The 7,370-nt window shown below is 37.0% G+C and overlaps 1 protein-coding gene across 5 annotated transcripts in view; it reads right to left on the reverse strand.

Moving 5' to 3' along the window:
- LOC121737338 (diuretic hormone receptor) overlaps positions 1-7,124 on the reverse strand; it is an 87,040-nt gene extending 79,916 nt beyond the window's left edge. For 2 of the 5 annotated variants that reach the window (XM_042128996.1, XM_042129001.1), the window contains exon 1: positions 6,608-6,685. The gene's annotated coding sequence lies outside the window, so the exon portion shown is untranslated. Of the gene's footprint in view, positions 1-6,337; positions 6,445-6,472; positions 6,584-6,607; positions 6,686-7,012 lie in introns of those variants that run through there. The other 3 variants (XM_042128997.1, XM_042128998.1, XM_042128999.1) reach the window with 3 other exon arrangements.
- Between the last annotated feature and the right edge of the window lie 246 nt (positions 7,125-7,370).

The following is a 7,370-nucleotide window of genomic DNA, read 5'->3' on the forward strand; positions in this document are numbered from 1 at the left end:
TTTAATACCGTAGAATAGATATAACAATCGAAAGAAATCGAAACCTAATTGCAAGATGATACCACCTCTTATAGAAAGACTTTTGAGCAAGCGTCAGCGCGATGTAGAAGACGCACGGCGCCATCTATTATGAATTTTTGGAACTAACTTAATTTGAACAAATTTACGTATTTTCACCCCCTGACAACCCTTTCTTCCAGTAAAAAATATATAGTAGCCTATGTTCTTTCTCAGGCTTTAGACTATCTGTATACAAAATTTCATTACAATCGGTTCGGTAGTTTTGGCGTTTGGCGTGAAAGTGAGACTGACAGACAGACAGACAGACAGAGATACTTTCGCATTTATAATATTAGTATAGATTATGTGCACACTGCACAGCTGTTTTTGGGTATTTTGATTAATTAAGGGCCGCGCTACACCGGAATGGCAGCGGCGAGGCGAGCACTTTCAGCGCTGCCATTCCGGTGTAGCGCGGCCCTAAGAGGGGTACCACTTACCAGGGTTTTAAAAAGTTTTTAAATTTGACACAAATTTTGTTGACACTGCGCGCTATAAACTAAAGTCCACGCGGACGAAGTCGCGGACAACAGCTAGTTCTAATATAATAACGAAATGTAAAAAATATGAGATATAAAGCACAATATTTAAAAGGGTTTAAATCATAAACATTTTAATAAAACGTAATACTTTGGCTGTAATTAATTTACAAACTCACCTCTGACAAAAATCCTTATCATCGAAATATAAGTATTAACTAGGGTAACATATATTTTATTTTAATTAAATGTTAGTGAATCTAAATTAAAAACCGAACAATTTTGTTTCTTAATATTTATTTCCAAAGATATTTAAAAAAACACATGAAAAATAACATAGAAAATGAATCTTATTGCGATGCGATGCGTACACGACTTCGGTTGTGCGCAAGCTTATCGTTTTGGAATTGAGGTAAGTGCTCGCCTTAACCAAAGAGGCTATTTTCGACAAGTGGGCATTTTTCTCTGTTTTAAGTAGTCGTTCTGGAGGTAATCTGTTGTTAATAATAGAGTAGCCATTGATTGGCACTTAGGGAAATAGGTCATCGACCTATTTAGCTGTCCTTGTCACTCTAAGTGCTGTCACACTCACACCAACTTATCAGTGAAGGAGGCAATATTTTATTTAGATTTGTTGTTGCTCTTTGTTTTTAAACGACGTTTCAAGAAGGAGGTTCTAAATGAGGGTGTTTCATATTCTATTTTCACCAGCAGGCGTAGCATGGTCACCATAGAAACGGTTTCTTTTTACGGAAGAAGAGACAAAGTGACAGTTAGACAAGACAAAGTAACAGTTAGACAATGTAAATCCACTATTTTGTTTTTGTCTCGCGTATTAATATTATAATAATACATAATCATGGCTATCTGCTGTCCACCACGGCCATCCGTGTCGAGGGTCCTTAAAAGGCCCATTCACGGCGGCAGGACTGCCGTGCAGTCCTGCCGTGAATGGGTCACTTTAACAGCCAAAAAAGGTTTGTCTTGTTTCGTATTATTGCGGTATTATGTCGTCTGTCAGTGCCATACAAATGCGATGATTGACGAGCGCGGCGATATGAAAATTATTGTTTCGACTGTCAATAAAACGTAAGTAAAAGTTGTGTATTTGTTTGACAACTTGACTAGGTGTAATTTACCAAGGTCTGTTGTTTACTTATCTAGGTATACCATCATCCATACAACAATAAGTATTTTGTTATTCGAAGAACAATTATTATTGCATATCGTCGCAACCACAGACAGATCATATTATGTCGGTCGCAACAAAAACAGCGGGGTAAGCACAGTTAGGCTATAATAAGCTTTGTCCACACTGTGCCTTTATCTGTTCGTCAAGGGCATGCCTTATAGCGCAGTCAACAGCGAACGTGAGGCATGCCCGCGACGCATGCCCTCTGACCGTATCCAAAACTTCAAAATGACAATATTGGCGTTGCGTTCCTTGACGCATTCAATTATTGAATGCGCCAAAGCGAAAATTGAAGATGAAAGTGCACAGTGTGGACATAGCTTATTAATTCAAGATCAGGCTAAATCAGTTCGTTTGTTTGTCTAGCACGGCATACAGTGCCATACTACGATATTGGTGCCATATTGAAAATAAGACATAATTCGTCTATAATAATTAATAAAGGACCATTTTTTTACATTGTAGTCGCAAAATTATGAGTATACTTTGTATGCATTTTCCCTGTCTCGTTTTCCGTCTGTCTGTCTGTTACCTCTTCACGCTCGAACCGCTGAACCGATTTTGCTAAAATTTGGTATAGAGATACTTTGAGTCCCGGGAAAGGACATGGGATACTTACTTTTTATCCCGGAAAAATATACGGATCCCGCGCGATAAACGAATTTGGGAGTTGCGGGCATCATCTAGTCACTAATATAGTTCGCCCATGACTATTAACAATGTCGGATGTGCAAAATCGTCATTTTTGTTTTATTTCATAAAATATGTCCTTGTAACCAAGGCTATCGTGAGCTGAAAAGAAAAAATCTATATTATGCGTAGTTTCTGAAATAGCCACATTAAAAATGTCGTATATTACTAAGATAGCCCGCTAACAATGTCGGATAGTCACTACCTACGTTATTAACGGAACGCGGAAGCGAGTAAGAGCGCACGATGTGCCACATCCGACTATGTTAACGGAGGGAATGGACGTCGCGCTGTCACTTGATTTTTTGCTACCGTAGTTATATTTTTTTTACTTTTCGACGCCATTTTCAATGTCTACAAGATCAGCACGGCCAATTAAAACTTGGTACTCAACAAAATTAAGAAAAATATAGTAAAAGACAAAAAATGCTGATGGTAATATTAAGTCCAAAGCTAACGCAAGTGCGGAAAATGGTAGTTACTATTCTTTATAATCTTTTTAAATATTTTTAACAGTATAGCTTATGTTTTATTGCTTTAAATTTGATTATGAGATGAATTCTTAACTTCATCAACATTAATTTATCGTAGGTAACTTAAAACTGGAGGATGTGCCACATCCAATGTTCTTAACTGGTTTTTCAAATGTGTAAAATGTCGGTAGTACCACATACGACATTTTTAATCGATTTTATAAATGGTTAAATTGTCGGTAGTGCCACTTCTGACATTATTATGTGGATTTATAAATTGGTAAAATGTCGGTAATACTAAATCATAATCATTTCATTTACTTTTCTTATTGATTAAATGGCGCTTGTAGTTTGTACCATATCTGTCGTTGCTTACCAACTTTTAAGAAATTTCAGAAGGGTTTTTTTTGTGCGAAAATTAGGTTTTTGTTGGCACATGTCATACATAATGAATTAATATAATTTTTTATTTATTAATCGTATTTTTCATGGTTTTGCGATTTGGTGACTAGTAGCCGCAATAAAGCCAGACTTTCTTGGCATTTTGCTATTCAGCAGGTATACAACAAACATAAAGATTTATTCAAAATATGTAAAAGTGACATAATTTCCAAAAATAATATCTAAAATGCTATTTAAAATACCACAATGGATCAGAGAAAATCTCGGATAAAGAAGACTGCTTTTGAATAATTAATCTAATAAATACTAATCTCAATTTTTCATGTAAACAAAGGCTGTGGTGGTTCGTAAGTGACCTAAAATGTAGAAATTTTTAAGAACTACTTGACTCCGCGAACTTCTTTCATGGGCCTGCAAAACAGTCAGTCCTTCGTCAGTACTTTCTGTATTCTCCACACATTTAGGCACTATCATCTCTCCAGCATATTTGGAAGATCTAGATGAGATCGATAGCCGGTCGTTCGACTTGCAAATATAATATTTTCCATTACACATTCGTGGTAGCCGCCGCCGTTGCCGCGTCAGCGCGGGCGCCTTATTTTGAGCTTTAATCAAACTGTCCTTACATCTAAAATATTTGGCTCATGGTAATAATTTAAAGGAAAATTCTATTTTTCACATAATTCCAATTAATATTTTGATATTTATGTAGGTAAGGATTAATAACGAATATGCAAAAAAAGTCACGCTAGAAGGAGATGATTTGAAGTAAATTTTTTAATGAAAGTAATGGTTATTATTTTTAAACCATAAAAGATAGACATAAGCTGCCCTGGGATTTTTGTAGATAATGATGAGTACTATAAATATGTATAACATTATTTTGATGTCTCATCAGTATTTTTCGTAGCGGAAGCGAAATAATGAAATTTTTAGCAAATTTCTACCACTTTGGGTTATATTTTTGCTATTTTCGGTAGGATCCCTAATATTTTTCAGAATAATACATAGCCTGTGTTCTTTGCAAATAATGTAGCTTTCCAAAAGTAAAAGAATTTTTAAAATTAGTTTAGTAGTTATTAAGCCCATTCAATACAAACAAAACTTTTTCTCTTTATAATTTAAAACAAACTTTTTCTCTTTAAAATTAATATATATTTTTATTTTTTACTTTGTTTAGTTAATTTATGTTATGCTATAAAAAGTCAACAAAATAGTGTTGGTAATAATTTTTTATTTCAATGTTTTAAGTAAGTTTTCATTTCGGATGAAAATTTGATTTTCTGAATTATTTAAATCATAAGAAATGTTTTGTATTTTCATACGTACATTGTTTTTACGTTTTATTTGACAGAAGTCCATAAAACTATTTTTTTTCTTTAAATTGTTGTCGTTTTTGTTGGTAATTTCTACATGCGACATATTTTTAAATTAACAGTTATCACTTAACAATGACGTAAATGCCACTTCCGACAAGCAATCATCGATTTTCTACAAGCAACAATATCGGTTCTGGCAATTCGACAAATCAGCATTACTCGTACCCCGTTAAGAAGGTCAGAAGTGACTTTTCTCATATTTAGGCATAAAATACGAGATACTCATAATAACATGTCAAAACGTAAATAACTTTTATAGTTACCTGAAATTTCATGATCCTACTTGAAATAAGTAAAAAGTTATGCACAATTTTCGACTTTGAATCGCTCTCCTGTAAAGTTGTCGTTTTTCACATACGACATTGTTAATAGTCATGGGCGAGTTATTCTTTCAATTAGTCCAAAATTCAAAGTACGGTAACATTACATAGGTACTCAGTTTCATGTACCTTTTATCCCGGAGACTATAGAGTTAGCTACACGCAAAATTTCATTAAATCCTATGCGTGCAGAATTCTTTACCGAATTTTTAATAAAACCTCGTAGAGCACTTTTATTGACCCTCGACCATGGAATGGCGTAAAGCGCTTTTTACTGGGCACACAAAGCCAAATTCTTTGTTAGAAGTGCCTAAAATTGGTGAAAAATCCTATATTTTAAATTTAGCGTACCGAGTTGTTTCATTATTATTATTACTAGAGATCGCCCAATGGTCGAAATTCGACCTTAGTTTAACGACATTAGGACTACTACCTATATTTTGTAAAAAATATTGACTTTATCTTTTTTTTTTCAACTCTTGTCTCTGGGACTTAGCTGATCTCAGACTGGCCGTGTTAGCATTGTCTAATAGTATCTTAGATTCAATAAAAAAACACTAATGCATTTTCAATTTGTCAACTTGTTGTCAACAGACTTCAACCATAAATAAAAGAGTATGATTCGTATGTATAGGCTTGTCACTCAAAAATCTGTCATTTCTCATATTGTGTGTGTGTTGTAGTGTGTGTAATGTTTTATTTGTTAAAAATATGTATGATAAAAGCATAATTTCAAAATAATATTAGTTCGATGCACTCCTTCACCATATAAACTATAACTGTGCAAAATTACATGCACCTACTTTTCCCCATTTTTCGTAAAAAGGGTTACAAAGTTTTTCGTTCACGTATTAATATTATGATTATTATTTTTTTAAATTAAATAAGGGGGCAAACCATAACAGTATATATTAAGTCTATGGGGCAAACGGGTCACTTAGGTCCGGAGATACTGCTGGTGACAGTTCGTTCCAGAGTTTTACAGTGCGCGGCAGAAAGTTACGCGAAAAACGCACTGTGGAAGACTGCCACTCATCAAGGTGATGAGGATGGTATGTTTTTCGCGTGGGACGATAGCGAAAAGTTGCAGGTGGTATGATTCCGAACATTTCCTCTTTTTTTTTAATCATTAGAATTTTTTAAGAGTTTTAATTTTTTTTTATTTAAAACCTTTCCTGATATTAAAACTTATTCAAAAATGGTTCATTCAAGCATTGCAGGTAATTGATAGTTTGGAAATTAGAACTGCACTAGTAAGAATGAGGAAGAGAGTCACAAAACTTCATGATAAATGTTAAAATAAGAGGAAGAGAAGTGGTAAAATAGTTGGTAATACGTGTACTTGAAGTAGAGGAGGACAAAGACGGCGAGGCACAGGCCGACCAGGCTGAGAGAGTAGCCGGCGATGTAGATGAGGCTGGTGACGTCGGTGGGAGACACTTTGGCGAAGCACTCCGTGCGGCTACTGATCACTCACTTGAAGTAAAGGAAGACGAAGATGGCGAGGCACAGGCCGGCCAGGCTGAGAGAGTAGCCGGCGATGTAGATGAGGCTGGTGACGTCGGTGGGAGACACTTTGGCGAAGCACTTCGTGCGGCTACTGATCACTCACTTGAAGTAAAGGAAGACGAAGACGGCGAGGCACAGGCCGGCCAGGCTGAGAGAGTAGCCGGCGATGTAGATGAGGCTGGTGACGTTGGTGGGAGACACTTTGGCGAAGCACTCCGTGCGGCTACTGATCACTCACTTGAAGTAAAGGAAGACGAAGACGGCGAGGCACAGGCCGGCCAGGCTGAGAGAGTAGCCGGCGATGTAGATGAGGCTGGTGACGTCGGTGGGAGACACTTTGGCGAAGCACTCCGTGCGGCTACTGATCACTCACTTGAAGTAAAGGAAGACGAAGACGGCGAGGCACAGGCCGGCCAGGCTGAGAGAGTAGCCGGCGATGTAGATGAGGCTGGTGACGTCGGTGGGAGACACTTTGGTGAAGCACTCCGTGCGGCTACTGATCACTCACTTGAAGTAAAGGAAGACGAAGACGGCGAGGCACAGGCCGGCCAGGCTGAGAGAGTAGCCGGCGATGTAGATGAGGCTGGTGACGTCGGTGGGGGACACGTTGGCGATGCGCTCCGTGCAGTTGGCGTAGTTGGAGTAGTTGTGCCACTCCCCCTCCAGACAGAGCCGTGACGCGTTCTCTGTAATGACGTCATTATTTATATCCGCATCATTGAAAGTAGCACCGCTATTGAAATATCGGTAATTTTACCACAACAATTTGGTAATAATAATGGACAAATTATTGTCTTGCACTCCTCTTTCAAAGGAAGAAACTGTTTTAGAGTTTCAAAAGATATTCACTTATAATACCACAAGAG

The sequence above is a fragment of the Aricia agestis genome, chromosome 20 (genome assembly GCF_905147365.1).
Source record: "Aricia agestis chromosome 20, ilAriAges1.1, whole genome shotgun sequence".
NCBI classification, from domain to species: Eukaryota; Metazoa; Arthropoda; class Insecta; order Lepidoptera; family Lycaenidae; genus Aricia; species Aricia agestis.